At 39.5% G+C, this 25,859-nt stretch overlaps 1 protein-coding gene across 3 annotated transcripts in view; it reads right to left on the bottom strand.

Annotated features, from left to right (window-relative positions):
• ntm (neurotrimin) overlaps positions 1–25,859 on the bottom strand; it is a 278,381-nt gene that overhangs the window by 101,835 nt on the left and 150,687 nt on the right. The window contains exon 1 of one of the 3 annotated variants that reach the window (XM_042732782.1): positions 1,010–1,029. The exons of the other annotated variants lie outside the window; for them this stretch is intronic. The gene's annotated coding sequence lies outside the window, so the exon portion shown is untranslated. Of the gene's footprint in view, positions 1–1,009; positions 1,030–25,859 lie in introns of those variants that run through there. 3 annotated transcript variants of the gene reach the window in all.

Below are 25,859 nucleotides of genomic sequence, written 5' to 3'. Positions count from 1 at the left end.
AGAATATTGATAATCAACAAAATTCAGTTCCCATTGACCTCCACTGTACAGGAATTGGAACTGCTACAACATTCTTTAAAATATCTTCATGTTCCACAGAAGAAAATAAGTCATACAGGTTGGAAACTACACGAGGGGGAATAAATTATGGAAGAATTTTAATTTTTTATTGGACTAACCCTTAAAAAATCAAATTTGGTAAATAACTGCATCAACTGCAAAGCAACATGCTAAAATCACTCAGAGCACCACAACAGCTTCATAGCAACATAGAAAAGCATACTCTGGACCCTTTAGCAACATGCTAAATTTACTGAAAACACACTAGCTGCCGCATAGCCACATATTAAAAACGCTCAAAAAAACAAATGAATATCAGTGTGCTAAATCTTCTCAAAACACCACAGGACGTTCATGGTCACCTATTATAACACTCATGTCACTCAGAGCACCATAGCAACTACATAGAAACATAGTAAAAACACTCAGAACACTCATATAAAAATACTAAAAAAATACACAAAACACAAAAAAAAAAAAAGAATGAAGTAAAAAAAAACAAACGGAACATCCTAGCAACTGTCAGGGTTAATAACCACATATATAAAAAGAATACCCTAGAAAATGCATAGACCGATACTAAAAACACTCAAGTGTTGACAGTAAAAACTCTCAAAACATTCTAACAACATGCAAAAAAAAATCACCAGAACACACTAGAAACTCTATAGCGACATGATAAACTACTCAGAACACTCTAGCAGCTGGATAGCAATACAATAATAAAAAAATAAATAAAAAAAACACTCAATACACCCTAGTAACTGCCTATCAATGTGATAAACAACAATACTTAATACTTTAATCATACAAAATTTAATTCAGAACACCAATAAAAACACTGCAATAAAAACACTGAAGTAGCAATGCCAAGGCAAGTTCCATTTTTCTCCACTCACATTTTCTTCAGAAAATGTAACAATCTAGTTTCTAAGCATTTGTTACAGACCTTTTGTACATTGTCAGTTGCTAAGGTATGTGATTGTCTCCAAGAGGAACCGTCAATACCAAGTAATTGTCAGCAGTAAGTACAATAACGTACATTAACACATTGTGCTTTATCCTCCCACAGATACTTCTCTTAAATGCACAGTAAAGAGCCTTAAGCACAAGTACAGTCTTGCATTTGTTCTACGTGTACATGACAGGGATTGCGTTCTGCGAATATCTGCAGTCTGAGTCATGTGTGGGGTGGCTCACCCCCTGATTTATTCTAGCCCAGGGCTTTCTCGCTCATTACAAATTGGCCAATTTGCTGCTGCTCCCTCTTCAGTTTCAAACACCTCTTACAGTCAGCGAATGTACCTAAACCTTCCTATCAAAACCAGACCTGAAATGGATGAGAGACACACGGCTTATTGGACTGTCTTTGACCTTCATCGGCTGTCTTAAATAAAGAAAATCGGGGCGAGGCAATATCCACCCATGCAATCCACTTCACTGGCACTCAGGATGAACAACAGTGATGGGCAGTATATATAAAGCGCCCCTTTTATGAACTTTGAGGATGAAATTCCAATTTCTAAAGGGCTGTAGGGGGAGAAACGCACTAAGGAAAACTATAGAGACTGCACTGAGCAGTCAAAACTAAGGTAAATGTCATCATTAATCCCATAGGGGGACATTCATACATTGTGGTGCACATGGATATGAATCTCAGCATGTTCCCGCACGGCCCCCCAAAGTCAGCTGACAGCAGTGTCACGGTAGGGGATATGTTTGGCTGTGACAGCCCCATAAGCAGAAATGATGGTCGGGAGGAAGTAACACAGAGTTTTTGACCCCTTCTGCCCTCCCCAGGGCAGCCATGATAGATAAACAGCATTAGAAGAAGAGAAGCTAAAACAGACGGAGAGAGAAAGAGATACTAGGGCTGCTCTGAATAACATATTAATCAGAAATTCACTCTATCTCTCCTTCTCAGCCTGTCTAGCTAACCGTTTTCTCCTTCTGCTCCCACTCAAGTTATTTCAAATGGTTCAGATCAACATAAATGCATGCCATTTCAGAGACATCTTCACTTTATATATATTCAGCATTATATTAATTTGCATACTGTGCATTTTAAAAACAAGGTGGCAGGTAGCTGATATTATGTTGATATTTACATAGTGGAGTTGAAAATCCAAGATCTTAAAATTAAAATGATCACTGATCAGTTTTCAACAAATATTTTTTTTAATATACATATATGTATAGTATGTATGCATATACGCACACTAACATACAAATATATACATATAATATGTAATTTATTTTTTTTATTGGAAATGTTAACCTCTCATCCCCTAGAAAATATGATTTGTACAGTATAAAAACCATACCGCCTATAGAGAGTCACCGTAACCAATAAAAAAAGTGTGTATAAAAACACAATAACATCTGAAGATATAACAAAACCTTCCAAAAATAACACTAGAGCAATATTTCATTGGGGGTTTTTTAAACACATTTTTAACACGTTACATTTTCATGACAAGATTCTTGAGGTCTTGGAATAGCTCTGTGAACTCTCTCTGCAGTTGATTACCATTTACATCTGGTGCAGATCCATAATCATCTGAGACTTTTTTCTTCAACCCTTCTTTTCGAAAACCTTCGCAATCACTGTCCGTAAAGTTAACACTCCAGCCCTAAATTACACATCACTACCCTCGAAGTCAATACTCTGTAACCATGAAGAATGAAACCATCTAGGTGCCATTTAATTACAGGCTGCTAAAGGCTGAGAGATGTAGAGAAAATGGCCGGTAATCGCTCCTAATGTAATGACCACCTTAGACACACAGGTCTAAAAAAGAATCAACTTTCATTGAAATTTATGTGAGTCTTTAACGGGCTCTGGGCCCGGCATATTCAGCGAGACACGTGAGAAATAGGAACTCTTGCGTTTGCTGCTGGCCTTGTTGCTCAAACAGCAAACAGGTCAATAAGCCATCATTACTTCTCTTCACAGCCGGGTGGCTGCAAATCGACTGCCCGCAGGACCATTTGAGGGATTAAGGAGAGGGGTAATGCCATTTTGGAAGATGAGACTGCACAGCTCATCTTTTCTCTGTGTTAAAACAGTACACGTGAACGGTGGACACTGAATGGGGCCCCGTTCTCTCGCTTTCTCTGCAGGTGACAGCCCATAATCCTGTCGCCAGGGGCAGCAATGGAACGCTGCAGGCGAGGGATATTCATTTGGATCAGCATCCCCTAAAAATAATCTTTTTCTGCATGCGGCCACAGAGAAAAGAGATACTCGTGGAGATTATGCGAGTGATACCCATGATCCTCTGTGACTCAGGATAATAATATAATGTTTGCCCTCAGGGGCTGCTTTGGCTCAGTGCTGCTTCTGTGATCATTCACTCTCAAAGATCCACAATGTTCATTATTTATCTATCCTTCTTGGGGATTTTTTACCTTTCCCCGTCCAAGCCAATATTTTGGTCGTTTGTAAAAGATGGAAGATGGGTGACTTCATAGCTATACTATATAAAACAGTACCTCTGTTCTCATGAATCATGTTGCCGGCGTTGTTCTGTTTGAACACATGTTGTCTGTCTGATTCTGGCATCATTTACTCACCCTTACGTTGTTTCAAACCTGGCTTTTTCTTTTGCAGAAAACAAAAGAAGATATTTAGAAGAATGTTTTCTTTATTCCCCTATAATGAAAGTCACTGTAGTCCAAAACAACAATGGGGATTGTATGGGGACATTTTTTTGTAAATATATTTTTCTAAATATAGGTCCCATCAGCCTGAAACGTGCAAATATTTAATTCACAAGTGAATCCCTAAAGGGCTGGGAGGGAAAATAATGTCAGTCGGTACATCTGTAATCCCACAGCGAGTCCCTGGAGTGGAGGAGGCTCCTCTGATATACTGTTATGATTTTATTATCACTCTTAGGCCTGCATTAGGTGTTAGCAGGCTGCTGGGGATTAATGTGGCTCCTGTGATGAGGCCTCATCCCTGAGGTTTGATGGTTTTGTGACGGGGCATGATGGATGGATGGCGCCGACGGCTCCGTGACACGCTCTGCACCGCTGATGTATTGTAAAATGAGACAGACACACAAAAGCTGCACGCCGCCACCGGCAGCCCTCAGTCGGCCGCCCTCCACACTACTGCATGGGTTATGTCTCTCCACGGATCCATCCATCCATCTTCAGTGACTGCAGTGGTATGAAATGGCATTTATGGGGTGAGATTTCCTACATAGTTCGGGTCTGCTACAGCGCTGCAGGGTGGGAAATGGCAAATTTCCAGATTAAGTGCTGCAATGAAAGAAAAATAAAATGTGCTTGTCTTGACTGACAAGTCTTTTAACTGTTCGAAATGCGGTGCTGATGCCCCATGGGCCACATGGGTACAACTCAAGATTGAACATTGAAACATGTTAAAAGCTAAAATAGGCTATTTTTCAAACATGCATGGAGGAATAGTTCACCCAAAATAATAAAAAAAAGATGCCATCCAAGATACAGTGAGTTTGTAAGTATAAACAGCTGATAAAAACAACACAATAATCCACATAATTTCAGTCCATCAATTAACATCTTGTGAAGTCAAAAGCTGCATGTTTGTAAGATCCATCAAGGCGTTTTAACTTTAAACTGTTACTTCTGGCCATACTAGTTAATAAGGAGTTCATAATCCAAAATCCTCTGTTGTCCTCTCACAACAAAATCCACTGTGCTTAAGCTGTGCATATTTCTCTCCTGTTTCAGATGAGGTGATTTATGGATTATGGATACAGTATTTTACAGAGTAGATGTAACAAGGGTTTGAAGTTAAAAAATGTCTTGATGAATTTGTTTATTAAAGTGTGGATTATAGTGATGTTTTTATTAGCTGTTTGGACTCTCATTCTGACGGCACCCATTCACTGCTGAGGATCCACTGATGAGCAAGCGATGTAATGCTAAATTTCTTTAAATCTGTTCTGATGAAGAAACAAACTATCTACATTATAGATAGTTTTAAGTTAACATGAATGGCAGATGTTAATGCTTAGTGCTGGGAAGTAACTGATTACATGTAATCTGGATTATGTAATCAGATTCCAAAAATTAAACACTTGTAATTTAATTATATTTTAAAATGTTCATAACCAGATTACAGTTACTTTTTTATGCATTACACAATTTCATATTCACTCAATAGCAGTAAATTATTTATAATTGACTGATTCCCCCTAATTTTTCTTTTTTGGTAGTTCGGTAAAAAGTTTTTAAGTTAAAATGATTTCATTTTAATGTACCTCACACACTTACATATCCTTTACAGCTAAACTAATTAGAGCTACACAAAAGCAAAAAAAAAAAATAATAATAATAATAGTGTGGTATAACTGCACCTATAATAGCCATGTATTAGTAGGAGTATAAGAAATACTTTAAAGAAGACTGGCCAACATGAAAACCATTGAGATATGTTTAGCCGGATAACTGTGGAATAAGCAGAATAATGAGCTCACTTTTCATCATGACTGCATCATCACCTAGGGTATGGATTCAGTTTTTAATAATTACACATCAGTTATCCCTCACATATCAACATACACATTTTCTGAGTTCTAGACCTACTTTTTACGAGTGAATAATACATTTGAAATCAAGCATTACTGCTATTTTCCGCATCATCTCAAGGGCTCAGAGTCAGTCACAAGTCATTCATCGGGTTCCTGAGGAGAATCCACCACTAATATCAGTGCACATTCACAATCATTAAAAGGCATAATTTAACAGTGTGACGATGTTGCTTTTATTAGCCTTTGGAAGCAGATGGCAGAGAGCGTTTCATCCTGTTGCGCTCCCTCTCTTTCTCTCCCTCTCTCTCTTACTGTTGTAGTTTTCAAAGAGAAGGAAGGATGGAGGGAGGATTAAAGAAAATACCAGGAGAGCAGTGTCATTGTAGCTATGCCTGTGGATCACATAATGTGGAATTACTGCCACAATATACAGCTTTCACTCCCTCTCTCACTCTCTAAGGAATATTAGCATGATAACCAGACTTATGATATAACCCAATCTGAAGGAGGGAAAACTAGCAGAGAAAGTAGAGGGGGAAAAAGCTTTCGGATCCCCACAGCTCAAATGCCAAGATGCTACTTAAGATGCTAAGTAGAAAACCAGTTCTAAGGGAAAGCCATTATTTTCATATTTAGCTAACTATTCCATCCATAATCATATCTGAGGGACAATAAATGCTAACTAAATTATCCTACTGGATTGAATGACCTCAAAATAAACGAAAATAATTCTGTTTTACTAAACTTTGTGCTCACTTTAACTTGGCAGGCAGTGAAGGCTGGCATGTCTGGACTAGCATGACATGAAGCTAAGCGGTAATATTTGCAAGAATTGCAGTCAGTTATGGTAGAGAGTGTTATTTACGATAGCTGTTCAGCGTGAAATACATCAGTATATGTGCTCTCTTCTGCAAATACAGCACATAGAAACCTTCATATCACGTTTACAGACACTGGTGGCTAAGGATGCGAGTGAATAAACTGGGATGTTTTCCTAAATCTGGCCCGAATATTGGGTGTTTTCACCTCATTTAACTGGATTTACTGTTGCAGGCACCCCAAATACACTCAGTTTGATAGAATATCTATGGACACATGGATATATAGTAGAGGGTAGTTTCAAACCAGACATGACAGAATACGCTTTGAAATCTCGAATGTCAGCTGAGTCTAGTCAGCTTGGTGTACACTTCTTACAGCAAAGCCTGCTTGAATTATTGCTGTTATTTATACCGTTCTCAAAGGCCTTTTTTAAGAAGTACCACCTTAATACTTTCCTAATAGCAAGATATACACTAGGCATGATTATATTTTCGGTTGGCAATGTAGTATTTTCATATTTCATTCCATGAAGAAGCACCAATTGTACACAACACCTGAAGTGTACTAAACACAAACATATGCAATTAAGTGTTCTATAAAACTCAAATATATTAAAATAAAAACTTATTTATTTAAAATTATTATTTAAAATTATTGTTATATTAAAATAAAAACAATTTTGTAAAATGCATTTTATAAACGTCTTTTATATGCAATGAATATTGTATATGCATTCATGTCATTCGTGACTGCATTTATTTAATCAAAAACAGGGGGAAAATAATTATTTATTTGTTTGTTTTATTTTATTTTAAGGGAGACACTGCAGGCAACAACACTGGTCTTCCATGCACCTGTCAAGTTTTAGATTTTTGAGTGTTTTTTTTTTTTTCAGACTAGTGGAAAGAAAACATCCAAAATACACTGTTAAGTGTTTATTTTATTGCACTTTATCTATTTTTGTCAATAGATTTCAATTACAATGCATATTTTTAAAGGCCGTTTTCTCAAAATTAATTTTTTCTCCTGCACTGAGCCATAAATCTCCACTTCAGTAACACACACCAAATTGTTATCCCTGTCTATATCCTGAAAGGTTTTTACATTGTGATTTGTTCATATATAATTTGCTTGATTATATACATTTTATTCCCAAATTTTTTTTAAAAAAATATAGTTTTTTTAAGTATTTTCTGAATTATGAAGTGATAAAAATGAGATACCCAAAATTCCCTCTGTAAAAACATTTGAATATGTCAAAAAAAAGAAAGAAAGAAAATAAAAAACTAACTCCAGTGTTTAGATTTTTGTACTAGAAATGTATGCAAATTAGTGCATATTTAATTAAATAATGCCTCATTTGCATATTTAAAACTAACATTTTAGAAAACTTGTAATACAAAAAAATGTTTGCAATTATCAGTGTAATCAATCAACTGGGTGAGGAGATAACTATTAGGTTTTTTTTTACCCTATTGTAGTGTCTCGCCTTAAAACATAATTTATTCCTATGATGGCAAAGCTGAATTGTAAGCAGCCATTACTCTAGTCTTCAGTGTCACATGACCCTTCAGAAACCATTCTAATATGCTAAAACAGCTCATTTTTTCTCACAATTCTTGGATGAACACAAAGTTTGGTAACACTTTATAATAACTGCATGCTATAAAGAAAATGTAAATCTTTTGTAACATACTAAATGCTTTTGATGTTTACTTTTGATCAATTCAATATGTTCCAGCTAAATAAAAGTATCAAGAACGTATTTTTAAACTTTTTTTTTTAAAAAAAAAAAGAAAGAAAGAAAAATAAAATAAAACAAAATAAACAAGCACATCACACAAACTCAGAAGTATTACAGTATATTATGCCTCTTGCACCAATTAGAAACAACAGCATTGCACATTGTTTGGCCTAGTGGTTAGAGAGTTTGACTCCTAACACTAAGGTTGGGGGTCCGAGTCTCGGGCCCCCAATACCATGACTGAGGTGCCCTTGAGCAAGGCACCGAACCCCCAACTGCTCCCCGGTTGCAGCAGCATAAATGGCTGCCCACTCACTGCTGTGTGTGTGCACTTTGGATGGGTTAAATGCAGAGCACGAATTCCAAGTATGGGTCACCATACTTGGCTGTATGTCACGTCACGTCACTTTCACTTTCAAACAAAATATATATGCTTCTTTCACCTCAGATTGGAAAGTTTTACTCATCAAATTCACACAAATTCCCTCTGAGGGTCACAGCCAGACACGAGCATGATGAACAGCTGTAAAATTCACACACTGTGTGTTCATGCAGCTGATTAGGTTAAGATCAGTTCCTTTCATGCACACCTCACTCATCAAGTGTCTTTCAGAGCTGCATGCTGCCAATCACCAGCTGACACGTTCTTATCTCACGCATAACAAACCTGATATTGGCTCTAACACAAAGAACTCTCACAGAAAGAAACCACGACTAAAGAAGTGAGAACATACATACAGTGTAGAACAGCAGCAACACATGAACTGACAATCATAAAGCGAAAAGAAACTCTGCTCTTTTTGTGTACATTGCACAATTAGGTCAATGACGTACTGTATAAGATAGAAAATCTGTTCCCTCCATGTTTTCCCTTAGGAAGATGTTCCCCATTGTGCTGATACACAGTGTATATTTCTTATACAAGGATGTTCTAATATCTATATATATCCAACTTAAACTGCTTAGGACCCATTCAGGATAGAATCAGCAACTTTTAAACCACTATAACATATTTCACCATGTATGGATTTTGACAGCTGGATTGTTCACCATCAGATTCTTTATATACAAGGAGGTTCTAATATTTATCAAACTGATACGGGTTAAAATCCATTCCCATACAGACCAGAATCATCATCTTTTAAGCCACTAAAATATGGGGTTGGGGGAAAGATTCGACAGTTGGATTTATTTTTGTCTTCCTTTTTTATTTTTTTATTTTATGCATTTATTTTTGGTTTTCTGTGATGCATACTGCAAAAAAAAAAGTTGTAAATAAAATAAAGCTTATTGGAGTATGTTTTGCAATAAAATATTATCTCAGTATTTCTACTTTTTCATATTTAATTCAATGTGTTACTTGCCATTCAATTATAATTATTTGTCCAATTTACTAACTTTTTTTCCTTACCTCCCTCACAATACGGAAAAATCAATACATTTTTTATACAATATAATATACATTTCCTTTTCTATGGAAAGTTAAGTGTTTTATCGTCACACAACCATATAACAGCATTTCCAATAAACAAATATGAGTCACGGTGTCTGTTCTGTGTCTCCCTGGGTGGCCACTAGAGGTCTCACTTCCCCTTATCGTCACCCCACCTTAGAACTGCATTTCCCATAGTCTTGTCTGTTTTTCATCACTGCTCATTGCACTCAGCTGTCCGTGGTTACTAATCATTGCACTCAGCCAATTCCCCGTTAGCATTGTCATTTCTCTGTGTATAAATACCCCGGTTGTTCTGTCATTGTCACGGAGTCCTTGTTGAATGTCACCCTGGTTTGTCGTGGTTCTCGGATGTTGTGTATGTTTCTTGTTTCTGGACTGCTTACCTGGATTGTGACCTTTGCCTGGCTGACCATGAGATTTGGATTATCCTAATTAAAACACTGCAATTGGATCTACGTGTTTGTGTGCGTGTCGTGACAGAAGGACTCCGTCATGCCTAGATCCAGCGGTGTGGGATTTCGAATCGGTTCCCCCAGCCACCATGGAGGAACGGAGGGGGAGATTCCAGAACTTAACCACCCTTCGTCAAAAGGGGGAGTTAGGTGGGTGGCCTGGCGCAATTGTTTTGGACCATGGCGGTCGGGATGGGTTATAACGATGCAGCACTGAAGGACTTTTTAACAACTGTCTGGATGACCCTTTACCTCAATGGGAGATGAAGGGGCTGGAGATCCTAGACTTTTGGGGGTTTTACCCATTACCTGTGCCATCGTGCTCAATGGGATACTTCGACCACACCTGTGTCTCCAGAGAAGAGGGCCGCCAGCCCAGCGCCACAGCACAAGATGGCCGCCAACCCAGCGCCACAGCACAAGATGGCCGCCAGCCCGGCGCCACAGCACAAGATGGCCGCCAGTTCAGCACCACAGCACAAGATGGCCGCCAGCCCAGCGCCAAAGCACAAGATGGCCGCCAGCCCAGCACCACAGCACGAGATGACCACCAGCCCAGCACCACTGCACAGGAGGGTCGAATCTACACCTGGGTTGGCAGACAAGATGGTTGACTCAACGCCTGAGTCTTCCGTCAAGGAGCCACCGGCACGTCATCATAGAGGCCGCAGGAGGAGGAGACAGGCGTCAGCCGTTCCTCAAAGCCCGGAGGACGTTCCCGAGCAGGCCGCTGCCGTCCAGGAGGACGTTCCCGAGCAGGCCGCTGCCGTCCAGGAGGACGTTCCCGAGCAGGCCGCTGCCATCCAGGAGGACGTTCCCGAGCAGGCCGCTGCCGTCCAGGTGGAGGTGTCCAAGGTGTCCGATGCCGAGGCGGTGCCCGATGCCGAGGCGGTGCCCGATGCCGAGGCAGTGCCCGATGCCGAGGCGGTGCCCGGTGCCGAGGCGGTCCCCGATGCCGAGGCGGTGCCCGAGGCGGCGCTTCCCGATGCAATGTCCGATGCCGAGGCGGTGCCCGAGGCCGGTCCCCGATGCCGAGGCGGTGCCCGATGCCGAGGCGGTGCACGATGCCGATGCGGTGCCCGAGGCGGTTCCCGATGCAATGGTCCGATGCCGAGGCGGTGCCCGATGCCGAGGCCGTTCCCGATGCCGAGGCGGTGCCCAAGGCCGAGGCGGTGCCCGATGCGGTGCCCGATGCCGAGGCGGTGCCCGATGCCGAGGCGGTGCCCGATGCCGAGGCGGTGCCCGATGCGGTGGTCGAGGCGGTGCCCGATGCCGAGGCGGTCCCGATGCTATGCCCGATGCCGAGGCGGTGCCCGATGCCGAGGCGGTGCCCGATGCCGAGGCGGTGCCCGATGCGGTGGCCGAGGCGGTGCCCGATGCCGAGGCGGTCCCCGATGCTATGCCCGATGCCGAGGCGGTGCCCGATGCCGAGGCGGTGCCCGAGGCCGAGGCGGTGCCCGAGGCGGTGCCCGAGGCAGTGCCCGATGCCGAGGCGGTCCCCGATGCTATGCCCGATGCCGAGGCGGTGCCCCGATGCCGAGGCGGTGCCCGATGCCGAGGCGGTGCCCGAGGCGGTGCCCGAGGCGGTGCCCGATGCCGAGGCGGTGCCCGAGGCGGTTCCCGATGCAATGTCCGATGCCGAGGCGGTGCCCGAGGCGGTCCCCGATGCCGAGGCGGTGCCCGAGGCGGTTCCCGATGCAATGTCCGATGCCGTTCCTGAGGCCATTCCCGAGGCGGTGCCCGATGCCGAGGTCGTTCCCGAGGCGGTGTCCTTGTCCGATGCCATTCCCGAGGCGGTGCCCGATGCCGAGGTCGTTCCCGAGGCGGGGGTCCTTGTCCAACGCCGTTCCTGAGGCCATTCTGAGGCCGTTCATGAGACCGTTCCCGGAGGCGGTGCCCGATGCCGAGGTTCGTTCCCGAGGCGGTGTCCTTGTCCGATGCCATTCCCGAGGCGGTGCCCGATGCCGAGGTCGTTCCCGAGGCGGGGTCCTTGTCCAACGCCGTTCCTGAGGCCATTCCTGAGGCCGTTCCTGAGACCGTTCCCGAGGCGGTGTCCTTGTCCGATGCCGTTCCTGAGGCCATTCCCGAGGCGGTGCCCGATTGAGAGGTCGTTCCCCCGAGGCGGGGTCCTTGTCCAATGCCGTTCCTGAGGCAAGTCATTCCTGAGGCCGTTCCGAGGCGGTGCCCGATGCCGAGGTCGTTCCCGAGGCGGTGTCCTTGTCCGATGTCGAGCCGAGGCTGTTCCCGAGGCGGAGCCCGAGGTCATGCCCGAGGCCGTTCCCGAGGCGGTGTCCTTGTCCAATGCCGTTCCTGAGGCCGTTCCTGAGACCGTTCCCGAGGCGGTGCCCGATGCCGAGGTCGTTCCCGAGGCGGGGGGGTCCTTGTCCAATGCCGTTCCTGAGGCCATTCCTGAGGCCGTTCCTGAGGCCGTTCCGAGGCGGTGCCCGATGCCGAGGTCGTTCCCGAGGCGGTGTCCTTGTCCGATGCCGTTCCTGAGGCCATTCCCGAGGCGGTGCCCGATGCTGTTCCGGAGGCCGATGCGGGGCCCCGAGGTTCCGGAGGCGATACCCGTGTCAAAGGCCGTTCCCGAGGCGGTGCCCTTGTCTGAGGCCGCGATGCCGTTCCCAATGCCGTGACCTGGCCATCGCCACAGCCTGCTCCTTACTGGCTCCCCGATTGGCAGGTTCCGTTCGGGCCACTCAATGGCTAATTCCTCCCTGGCCGTCTGCACAACGAGAATGGACTGATCCACCGTGGCCACCTGAACTGCCTGGCCCCTCGTGGTCCCCTGAACTTTCGGGTCCACCGTGGCCACCTGAACTGCCTGGTCCCTCGTGGTCCCCCTGAACTTTCGGTCCACCATGGCCCCCTGATCTGACCGAGCCACCTGGGCAAACCAGGGGAGCCATCACTGCGGGTCCCAGTTCCCCTACACGGGCCTGGCCCGCCATCCCTCCCCCTGTTCTGCCTCCACCATCCACCTCCCTCCTGGTCTCTTTGTTTTTTTGGTTATTTTGTTCTGAGGAGCATCTGGTAGCTGCTCCCTTAGAGGGGGGGTAGTATCACGGTGTCTGTTCTGTGTCTCCCTGGGTGGCCACTAGAGGTCTCACTTAATTCAACCTGTAGAACTGCATTTCCCATAGTCTTGTCTGTTTCATCACTGCTCATTGCATTCAGCTGTCCGTGGTTACTAATCATTGCACTCAGCCAATTCCCCGTTTTGTCATTTCTCTGTGTATAAATAATACCGGTTGTTCTGTCATTGTCACGGAGTCCTTGTTGAATGTCACCCTGGTTTTGTTTCCGTGGTTCTCGGATATGTGTATGTTTCTTGTTTCTGGACTGCTTACCTGGATTGTGACAATTGCCTGGCTGACCATGAGATTTGGATTATCCTAATAAAACATACTGAAATGGATCTACCTGTTTGTGTGCGTGTCGTGACAGTTTCTCTATAGTTATTTTTTAGCTTTTTCTCACTTTTTACAAATTACTTGTACAAATAACAAAAACAATAAACACACAACAGTGTAAACTGCTACCTCAAATAAACAAAAATAAACACTATAATAAATGTAATTTTAAAATGTCATTTATATTTATGATAACAACAGTGTAAACTGCTACCTCTACTATGCTAACAGAAATAAGAATAATATGCAAAAATAAAATACAGGTAATATTATAAAAAAATAACAGTAAATACATGGTAAATTATACATTTAATATATTAATTAAAACAATTATGAAACCATACAGTATTTTTCCCACATGCACTGAAAAAAGGTTGTTAAACAAATTTCACAAACAATTACAAAGAAATACTGTACATTGAATTAAGTGTATAAATTTGAGATACAAAGATTGAAATAGTATTTTCTATTAATCTTTGTTTAATAAAAAATGTGTGTGCATAATTGGCTAGATCTTAGTGCAATGCCAACAAATCTAACAGGATGGGGTAAAAGTGCTTACTTGCTCATAGTATAATACAGTATCTGTAATATCCAAAGAACAAAAGGTCAGTGGAGGGGAGTAAATTCTAAACCACCAACACAAAGTTTAATTGCACCACATAGTTCAGCTGCATAACATATGGCCGTTTTTCCAACTAAATTATTTACCTGTTCTGTCAGAACACAGCAATGTAAATATGTAGTGCATTACAAGGAAGGTACACTGTGTGTTCCAAGGCTTCGAGAATCAAAGTGTTGAGTTCAAACTTTGCTGTTCTTAAATCCCCAAAACACTCTGAAGCCACCCCAGAGGGATCAATTAAATCCCATGATGCATAATCTGTCACACACACACACATACACACACACGCACGCACACACACGCACACACACACACACACACACACACACACACACACACACACACACACACACACACACACACACACACAGTCTAATGTGAGATATTCATGAAGAAAGAGAGGAAAGGAGAGAGAAAGAGACATAGAGTGGGCTGAGGGAAGCAAAAGAAGACGAGACGAACTTCCTCTGTCACCGCTCTCAATGGGACCCTGGTAAAGCGGCACCTCAACAGAATGCAAAGTAGGAGAAAACAAGCAAGAGAATTTTAAAAACAGACTCTATCCTCATAACGACACCCTGTATTTACATATCATAGAGGGCTTTTCATACTTATTAACACAGGAGAGTGTATGTTACAATGTTAAATAATGACCTCTGTGTACAGGGAACATTAGAGATTGCTTTCAGTTATTTTGGCCACCATGCCACTAGCAAATATTTGCATACTCTACTTGGGACTCTCAGTTGGGCTATGAAAGAAACAGCACTTAAGAGGACTGTGCACATATATTTAGTAGATTTAGAGGCACCGTGTGATATTGATTACCACAGAAAATAATGTCTCGCTTTTTTAAATCGGTTTCTTAAAATGAGCATAAAATGTTGGTAAATTAATACACTCCCACTCCAACTCCAACTCCAGAAGTCTATGAGAAAATTTAATTATGGCTATGAGGAAATGTAATTATGGTGGGTGGGGATATTCAATAACTTATCAGACAGACAGACCATTCACATCTTGCATCATTGGCTATTTGTTCCACACTTAAACAAAGTCTGTTTTTGCATTCCACTGTGCTTTCCTATATAAACAAGTTGCCAGACAGACAGACCATTCACATCTTGCATCATTGGCTCACATCTCGAATCATTGGCAGTGTATCAAAAATCATTCTTAAAATCATTCATTCAATTCACTGATTCGTTCAAAAACACTGACTCGTTTAGGAATGTCACTTGTTTAGCTTGATGTTTTCAGACATTTGGTCTCTACTTTACAGTATGCTGGAATAGAATTAACAGAGTTAAGTGTCCAAGACGTGGAGGTGATATTAATAAATTACTTCTAAAACGTGAACGTAATAGAGCCTGTTGTTCAACTTATTTTTGGAGCCCAGGTATGCCTACTTGTTTTTCCCTTTTTCATGATCAAATTTTTGTCTAGCAAAAACAAAAAACTTTTTTTGGGGAGAGTTTTTCCGGGGTTGTACGTGTTTTTGTTTCTGCATGCTGTGGCCTTGTTTGGAAATATTTCCATCAAGTCAGGCAACGCAAGAATAAACAAAGTCTTTTAACTTTTTTTGTATTCCACCTTACATTGTATTTCTATTCATGTTAAAAGAGGTTCAAGTTTGATAAAAAAGGTTCAGAACTGGGTGTTTTTTTGTTTTTTTTTCATTCAAATGCTGCTTTTTGATTGCAAAAATGCATTCTTCTTAGGCAACTCATGAAATGAGTGATAAAATAATTCATTCATTCACTGATTTGTTCAAAAACACTGATCCATTTCATGAATGCTTGTTTTACTTGGAGAAGTGCAATGTACAAAAATAAAACGATTTTGTACAATCAATAGTTTTCTATTGTTTTTCTATGTAAACGCACATTAGATGGACTCACTACCGCAAATACTTCATATATAAATTACTTCAATATATTATAAATTAATTCTTCTGTCATTCCACTGCTCTGTGTCCTACGTTTTTCAATGCACATTTTATGTAAAGGGCCACTAACTGTCTATATTTAACCTAAAATGTAAGTATTAACCTCTCGTTTATTGAACTGTGAAAAGCAATAGCAGACTTGTAATTATGCTGAATTTTATTACAGCAATTAAAGGCATCCTTATCACTGAAGACTCACCATGAGTGAATTATATTTGTTTTATTAATAAAATAATTAGATTAATGAGCCTTGGTAACTTTGTTACTTTCATAACACTTTTTTTTAAATGTTATCTACACATTTCAACTTTTAAGCCCAATGGACTCCCACTGGATGTGTATTTAATGTACCTTTTACAAAAGGAGGAACACAATTTTTATGGTAATAAACACCATAGCACAGACACTGTCACACTTTTTAAAATTTTGACACAAAAATGTCCAAGCCAGGACAAACATATTGTACATGAGTTTGCTGCTGAGGCACACGAGGATGTAACAAATCACAGAAGAAAGGAAAGATACTTTAAGATGTCCATTTGTGTCATATCAAAACAGCATGTCCTAACAACATGACGCAATAGCCTGAAACTCTTTTGCATGTGTCACATGCTGACAGTACAATAGGCCCAAGCCATCAATGTTGTAACCAAAGCAACAGCTCGTCAAACTTTCACAAATAATTCACGAAATGTGCTGAAATCACTGAGAGACTAATTCTGTGCTCTCATGGGGGTATTTTCACAGCTTTGCCGGGCTACAGCAAGACCCAGACCATTAAGAGCTCATCTTTTACAGGTTCCTCACAGTCTGCACAAAGACGCCTCTTACGCTGTCACAGCTCTGAGAAGAAACTATGACTCCATTACACTAATTACTGTGGTGTGATGGCTGAGGAGTAGGCTGTGTGTCAACCAAACCAGACTGCAAGAATTGGATAAAGGTCACATATATGAATGCTCAGACATGGTTATTTGTATGTGGCCTATACAGTGCTCATGAGTGCAGATTTATGCAGCATTTGAGATATGAAGCCAAATCCAGCCAGAGAAAGCCTCTTTCATAGTCAATTACGTTTAGGTATTTAGCAGACACTTTTAGTCAAAGTGATTTACAATAGAGGAACAGAAGCAATTTGTCACAGGGCCAACAATATTTGTAATATACAATGCCAGGGTTATTAGACAGTGAGATTAGGAAGCAAACTAAAGCAGAGGAGAAATGAAGAGAAGAAAATTTTGTGTGTGTGTGTGTGCTTGATTTCTTTAGTTGTTTCTTGAAAGTTGTGATGGTCATCAGTTTGGGTTGAGGTTGGCAGCTATAGTTAAAATACATCTAGGAGAGTAATTTGTTTTTTAATATGCAGAAAAACAGCACCTGGGGCCACTTTCATCTTCTTGATTTCAGAGATAATTTATGATAAATATATCAGATGACAAGTCAAAATAACAAAGAAACATGAGAAGAATGATCAAATGTAGTGAATGCAGAGAGACAATGAAATATCTTAGAAGGAGAAAGCAAATTAATGTTTTATATTCTCATAATTGGATTTTTTGTGGCCTTTTGTCCATGTCTATTCAAAGGTGGATGGAATGAAACCAAAAAAAAAGAAAAGGAAACAATCTTTTGTCCGATGAAATGCAAATCTGCTTTTTTTTCAAACTTTCTTTTTTTTACAGAAAGAGATAATATATTAAAATTATTACATAAAAATATGATAGAAAATGTAAATAATTTCAATAACTTCACTAAATTACACTTATACTAAATGCTTACACTTTTAATTACTAAAGCAATTACATGACTTCTAGTTGTTGTTTGATTAGAGGAATGTTTTATATTATTATTGTTGCTTATATCAGTTTACATCATATTAAATAAATATAAATATAAAGATACATATTTTAGAGCTTTACATAACTAGAAAAAAAGATATAGTATAGGGACCAATTCTCACTATTAACTAGTAGCTTATTAGCATGTCTATTATTAACATATTGGCTGTTTATTAAAACTTCTAAAGCACTTATTCTGCACGACCATATTCTACATCCCTAATCTTACCCAATATCTAAACTTAACAACTACCTTACTAACTATTAATAATCCACTAATCAGTTATCCATAAATTAGAGTTTATTGAGGCAAAAGTCATAGTTAATGGTTTATTAATAGTAAGAATTTGACTTTAAAATAAAGTGTGTGACCAAAAAATTCAATTTATTAAAAAAATTCTCACATTACATTAAATTCCCTTATATATCCAGGTTTTGTTTTTTAAATGAAAATGTCAGTGGAGCATGATGAATTAAAAAATAAAATAAAATAAAAAATAGGAAATGCTTCAAAACACACACACACACACACACACAAAAACGTTCTTTAAAAGAGAGATATCTTCATTCTTTACAGAGCGACTCAGGCTGATCTCTCATAAAACTGAGGCTTGACATGATTTACTCCCATGTACACCTGCGTTGGAGAGGAATTCTTGTTTACTGCATTCTAGCTGTCATTTCCACTGCCTGTTTACCTCAATATTCAGACTTGTCCACCCTTCCCAAACAATCACCCCGCGGATCAGTCATACCACGTTCCACATGGTACTAGAATATTCTGTATGGCAAAGAAAGGGGCACAAGAGAGACCCGTATATAGAGCACAAACATCTGTGCTGGGGAGAAACCACCAACTGTTGCTGTGAGAACCAGAGGATCTGGCCATGTCCACAAAATAAAATCTGACCAGATCAATACACACAGACACACACACACCCGTGCATCCAAAAAGACTCTGGTGTCAGCTTATATCCCAGCATCACAGTCATCTTCCAGCATTCTCTGGTACAGCACCTGTGCTCTGCCACGGCCCTAATGAACCCTCGCTGCTGTAACCTGCAAGATCGCATTATCCCATACTGAGGCACGGCAGACAACAGGAGCCAATGTGCGGAAGCCGGAGAGCTGAGTGCTGACTGAGTGCAGAGCATTCCGTGTTATATTCCACCAAGACGTTTAATTAAACATTAGCCAGCTGTTGCACCGAGCGCAGAAGGGCTGATAAATGACATGAGAAACACACTCGACTGCAGGCTCTGAAGCACTGAGGCTCATTCTATATTCAAGACAGCCTGATTTTGCCGATGGGTTTGTATTTGGATAAGGAAAACAAAACTGACCCTAAAATCCCCAAAAATTTCATCATGTGATGCTTCAGAAATGATTAAAGCTATATTATTTTTCAGCTACAAATAGCAAAGCTGCTGGTTTCACTTGGACATTCTACAAAAAAGACATTATTAAGACTTTAAAGTGTTAGTTAGTTCACCCAAAAATGAAAATTAGCCTGTGTTTTACTCACCCTCAAGCCATCCTAGGTGTATATAACATATTTAACATATTAACATATTTTTCTTAAATATATACATGCATGTACACAAAAACTTGTTTTGGATGTGATTAATCATGATTAGTTATTTTTAATCATTATAATAATATTCCACAATGTTTTAACTGTTTTACTATATTTTTTTATAAAAAAATGCAGTCTTTTGAGCATAAGACCTCTTTTAAAAACATTAAAAAAATCTTACCAACCCCTATATATATATATGCCTTAAAACTCACTCCTTTTAAAAGAAAAATCTTCACATAGAGCTCAAGGACAAGTCTCCATCTGTTTTGTTACGTTTTTCTTTTATAAGGGTTCATTGTAAAGGCAGTTTTACTTTTTTATAGTTATAATAAATAAATATGAAGAATCTTAGGCATAGCAAGCTACTTTCACCTTGTAGGCTGCAACTTTCTCTGATAGCCTTCAGTTTAGTGAGGGTTCTATAGAGTAGTTGATAGTTTAGCTAGCTACACTTTTGAGTATCCAGATGGATGTCATTTATTGTTGTCTGATTCAATCATCATCTATTTGTTTTGGTGAAAATCAATCATAAATGTGAGTTCAGAGAGAGAAAACTGTGTTAACAAAAGTTAGCAGTCTACCCACAAACACCAGCACAGGAAATAAACCGAATCTGCACACAGATCAAGATGGCCCAAAATGAAATTATGCCTGTAATTTGCAACTGCTCTTACACAGTCGCGCTGCAGCGCCACAATAATAAAACATCCATTCAGATTGTAATGATGAGTTTCATTATGGAACTTTCTGCAGCTCTCTCTCCCGGATCCCCCTCCTGCTCTATTAGAAAGGATTTCATTTCAAGGATGTTGTCGGAGGGATGGAAATGACATAGTGATCCTCTATTATCTGTTCTCTCTTTTTCATAATGCACGCTGCTTTCTGTGCCATCGATTGTGGCCAGCAGATGTTGTCATTAAATCAATTTTAGCGAGAAGAGAAATGGTTTGTGTATGAATAGCCCTTGCCCAAGCCATCAATGGTGCGCTGACAGTGAAATAAGCATGCCGCGGCTTACCGACTGCCGCTCGTGCGTGTTACTGTACTGCGTGGGAGGAATCTTAGCATTTCTGACACCTCTTGCAGCACATCCAGCTAATACACTATGTGTCACTTCAACCAACTGACTTCATGAACTGATCTGGTTCTCTTAATCTTTTTAAAAGCACCTGTGTTAAGATAAATATGAACCTGAAGGGCTTTGATTTCCAACAGCTTTGGGGGCTTTTATGACTGACAGCATGGATTCTGCACGCTGATCAAATTCTAAACACAGAGAACACCATTATTCATGAATTCTGCCACAGCACAGCACACATGCGTTCTGCATGTTGAGATCTCGCCTTACTCAAGCTGTCTTGACATTAATTGCTTTTTAAGTCCTTCTTATCCAAGAGGGAGTTTTTCTAATTTTCTGATCAATAACAAAGTATCGTTCGAGACCAGTGGTTATGTTTGAGGATGGTTTCGAGGTGAGGGACAATGTCAACAACACCGTCAACACTGATTAACCACAAACAAACCGCTCTAAAACATGGCAGCACCTTTTCTGCTGCTAATCCATCATAAAAAATACCATTTGAGTATAATCCCTGGATGATGCAGGGAAATAAAACGTAAACAGGTTGTGAATCCTGGTGTGAGTCTCTAGTGCCACCAAGTGTGCAAAGGCAGAAAAAACACACGGATATTGAGGAAACAGCAGGGTCAATGGAAATTAAATTTGACTGGTTTTCAACGGAAACATAAAGCCATTTCTGGACAACGCCTTTTACTGCACATTCATCTATTCCAGCAGCAAATCAGTGATGCTGAAAAGTTCAGAATGGACAAAGGAACAGGACAAAGAAGGTATAATGAAAGTTCCCAATGTATTGTTTCCTGGCTGAACTTTGGTGATAGTTCAGCAATGGTTTAATTCATCCCTAGAAAAGCTCACTTTTAATTAGCATGTCCCTGTGGACCCGTTATCGGTCCTGCGGTGAGACGATAACGAGCTCTTATTAAGCTACTCGCTGAAGAATCATACAGTCTCACCTATGAGCTCCTACTGATTACATTGACTCGTACGTATTCAATCTGCCAGTCCTTCAGTGAACCCTCCAACAGCTCCCGCCACCGCCTGCAGCACAAAATATAGCATGGCTCAATTAATAGCAAAAGCGGGAAAGATTGGTCTATTGGTTGTACGGTGTCTATTCTATTAACCTATTCAATTACTTTTGAATCCAAAAGCCTGGCGTTTTCGAATAGAAATGGACTGAATTTTCACATGCAGTTTGGTGAGATCCAGGGCAGGAAGACTCAAGGGTAAAAGCCAATTATTCTCATCATACTGGCCTGTTTGCTAACAAAATGCCACCAAAACAAATAGTTGTTTGGCAGAGGAAGATACAAAATGCCTGTACTGCAATAAGTAGCATCTGTCAAATTTATTTGTTGTGAACTATGTGGAAACTGGATGCACACAAATAATCACAATGGGAAAAAACATTGTAGCTCCAAGTTGTAATAAAAGCAGAATATACAGTATACACACACACACACACACACACATATGGATGTATGTATATATATATATATATATATATATATATATATATATATATATATATATATATATATATATATATATATCTATATATATATATATATATATATATATATATATATATATATATATATATATATATATGTGACCATGGACCACAAAACCAGTCATAAGAGTTTTTTGAACTTGTGATTTGTACATCATCTGACTAAATGAGCTTTTCATTGATGTATGGTTTGTAAGGATAGGACAATATTTGGCCGAGATACAACTCAACTCAATTTGAATATCTGGAATCTGGGGGTGCAAAAAATCTAAATATTGAGAAAATTGCCTTTAAAGTTGTCCAAATGAAGTTCTTAGCAATGCATATTACTAATCAAAAATTAAGTTTTAATATATTTACATTATGAAATTTACAAAATATCTTCATGGAAAATTATCTATACTTAATATCTTAATGATTTTTGGTTAAAAATAAAAATAAATAATTTTGACCCATACAGTGTATTTTTGGTTATTGCTACAAATATCCCCCAGTGACTTAAGACTGGTTTTGTGATCCAGGGTCACATATATATATTTTGACTCAATTTATTTAAATGATTTAAATTAAAATGTATTTTGTGTGTGTGTTTGTGTTTTATGCATCTCTCTCTCTCTCTCTCTCTCTCTCTCTCTCTCTCTATATAGATATATATATATATATATATATATATATATATATATATATATATATATATATATATATATATATACTGTATAAACACATATATGATTTTTTTTTTTATTTCAGGTAACAATGCAACGTACATTTTGTAAAAATATAAGATATATCTATATACACATAGATATCTAAATCTTTTATAGACAAGTTATACATTTAAATTTCTTTACATTGCTATTTTTATTTCTATTAAATTTCATATCTTTATATTCCATATCTACTATAAATTTCATAATAGAAGTAGTAAAAATTAACAAGTTATTTATTTAATAATAGCAGTACACCTTTCATTTATAATACACTTTAGGACCGGAATGACACACATATTTAATTTAATAGGGGCCTGGTGTAGCCTTCATATAAAAATGAGCAGACTGAAAGGAATCAGCCACTTGCTGTCGAAAGTCTATGAATTTCTCCTTCTTAAAACTTGACAACTTGTCTTGCCCCTGACTGTAACACTGAACCCTACAATAATAAATTGTTAGTTGAAAAGCCGTCACGTTTCATGAAGCAATGAATGAAAGCAATGTTTTGACACTAGGCATCTGTCAACTAGTATATGCTGATAAATGCTCATAGTTTCAATCCACTGAACCCCACAGACAAAGTGTCATGTATTCTGCCTGTTAATACAGACTAATACTGAGAATACATTCGGTCTGTCTCTCTGACTTGCAGTCTAGTCACGCTATTTTGCCATAATAAGGAAACTTTGGGGAAATCGTTGCAGTAATTGCTGTAAAAGATGTGGCCTCATTGTCCTTCAGCTTTTAATGGATGGTGTTAAAATAACCAGCACCACAGATACCACTGAGACCCCTATTATCACCATGGAAAAATTATAGAAAAGTGTGCATATGAAACCAGCAGTGCTGCTAAAATTCTTAAAACTGAATGCCTACAGACTGATGTTATTACTCTAAATTTCCACCTCAGTGGAGACCTGAAAGATTTTTGTTGAATACACGTGTAGCTATAACATTAGTGTGCGGTTATCAATTTGAAATCCAACTGTGTACTTTTTGCATGAAGAGATTAATGAAATAGGCCATAGAGCACTTGTTCAGCCACTTACAACACAAGTGCACTTGTTTTTTTTTTCTTATCGCCACTTTTCCTCACTGGCCTATCTATCCTGTGGGCCATGCACATGGCAGGTGTCAGAGCTGATGTTACTGGCTGGTGATCAATGGTCATCATTAGTTTCCTGTGTTCTCTGTTCATGTTTCCACTTTGTTTTCCCTCTGTCGGATTTGTCAGACCCTGCCATCACAAGCTTTCTTAGCTTATCATCCATCATGGATGACTTGCAGCCTGTTGAGATCAATACCCAATCGATTATGAATAACCCTGGACAACTACTATACTGGACATTGTTTTTCAAAAAATAATAATAATAATAATAATAATAATAAAAAAAAAAAAAAAAAAAAAGAAGAAAATAAAACTGGAGAGCCTATTATATTTAGAGAAGACAGCTGCCAGCTTGCAATAATATGTAAACTATTCATTATTAATATTAACAAATTAAGTTATATTTAATTATATCCTACAGTTGTCGCAAAAAAATACTTTTGGTAAGGGAAGTTTTTACTAAGGGAAATTATTAATAATTATAATCATAATTTTAAAATTGTAATTACATAGTCATACATTTATAAATGTATACCTCTACATTGTATTTTTATTTAAGCATATACTCATTTTATAAAATTAATTTGTTAAATTGACAGCAACAAAAGAAAATGAACAAGAAAAATTATATAATAGCTGCCTAAATGGCAATCATGAGAATAAACGATTCATGCCCTCTAAAAAAGAAACTACTGTACATAAAGACAGGGGGCGCCGATGTACAGCAACTTTTGCGTTGATACTTAATTTCGACACCAATTCAAAGGATCTTACCAATAATGACATTTCCTATCACACCTCAATGTTTAACATAACTCCGCATAAATCAACTCCTTCCCAAGTCCCCAAACCCCCCATTTCCTAATTTGTCCTTCTCTTTCTATCCGACTTTCTATCTCACCTCTAAAGGGCATATACATATTTGCATTGATCCTGTGACAGAATGATGCATGTGTCATTAAGGGAAGGAAGAAGAACAAGAATTCCCATTAAATCTCCAAGTTCCGGTTGACTTTTAGCACACGGGGCTGATAACAGCAGACACACAGGGAAAGTCTATACCGCACCATTAACCTTACCCTCAACCTTCACTGAACAGCGCATACCAATGCTGTTGCTTAGATACAACAGCGCATTTGCAAAAGCTCCATGAAATGTATTTAATTTGCAGCGACACTGGTTTCTAGAAATCAACCAGGAGTTTCAACACAACACTGTCCATATACAGATGACCTCTGAGAAGCCGAGGTCTCTGGAATCATAGTAGGTGTTTCCTTTATTTTGCCAGTTTGGAATACTAATGCTAATGAAGCATTGATGTTTAGTTTGGCGGCACAAAAGGTCAAAGGTTTAGAATGAGAAAACTGATACTGGCACAGCTTACTAGAACGGGTAGGATTTAGTATAATTTAAGACCTTAAAGCAGCACTTCACCCAAACTTTAAATTCTGCATGGATTTTATTAAATTTCATTGTATGGACAAAAATATAGGCATTTTTTAAAATACCATTTTTTTCTGTTTCACAGAAGAAAGTCACAAAGGCTTGGATTGACATAAGGGTGAGTAAATGATGATAGAATCTTCATTTATGAGTGAACTAGACATTTAATGGAGATATATAGCATTATACAGCGAGAACTTGAAGGTTAAGAGTGACATTTGTAATGTTAAAATATTTTTGTTTACCGCTGTTTATTATGTAGAGACAGCTATAAGAAAGCCATTCGTATGCTGTATCCTCTCAAGAGTGTAAAAAAAAAATAGAAAAAAAGAACTTTCTCTGTTTGTTTGAACTGCCTGACAACAGCAACATTGGCTCAGCCAATGGTGTGAGTTTGGGGCATTGCTATATTTTTTTACTGACCAACAGGATTCTTTTAATTGTGTAGCAGGCAATGACAACAATTAAAACTAACTAATTAAAAGAAGTATAATCTAGCATAACACAAGCTAGATTGTCCAAGCTTTCTGGGTGTGTAA

Source organism: Cyprinus carpio, chromosome B10, assembly GCF_018340385.1.
Source record: "Cyprinus carpio isolate SPL01 chromosome B10, ASM1834038v1, whole genome shotgun sequence".
Classification (NCBI taxonomy): Eukaryota; Metazoa; Chordata; class Actinopteri; order Cypriniformes; family Cyprinidae; genus Cyprinus; species Cyprinus carpio.
This window is presented reverse-complemented; position numbering and strand designations above follow the sequence as displayed.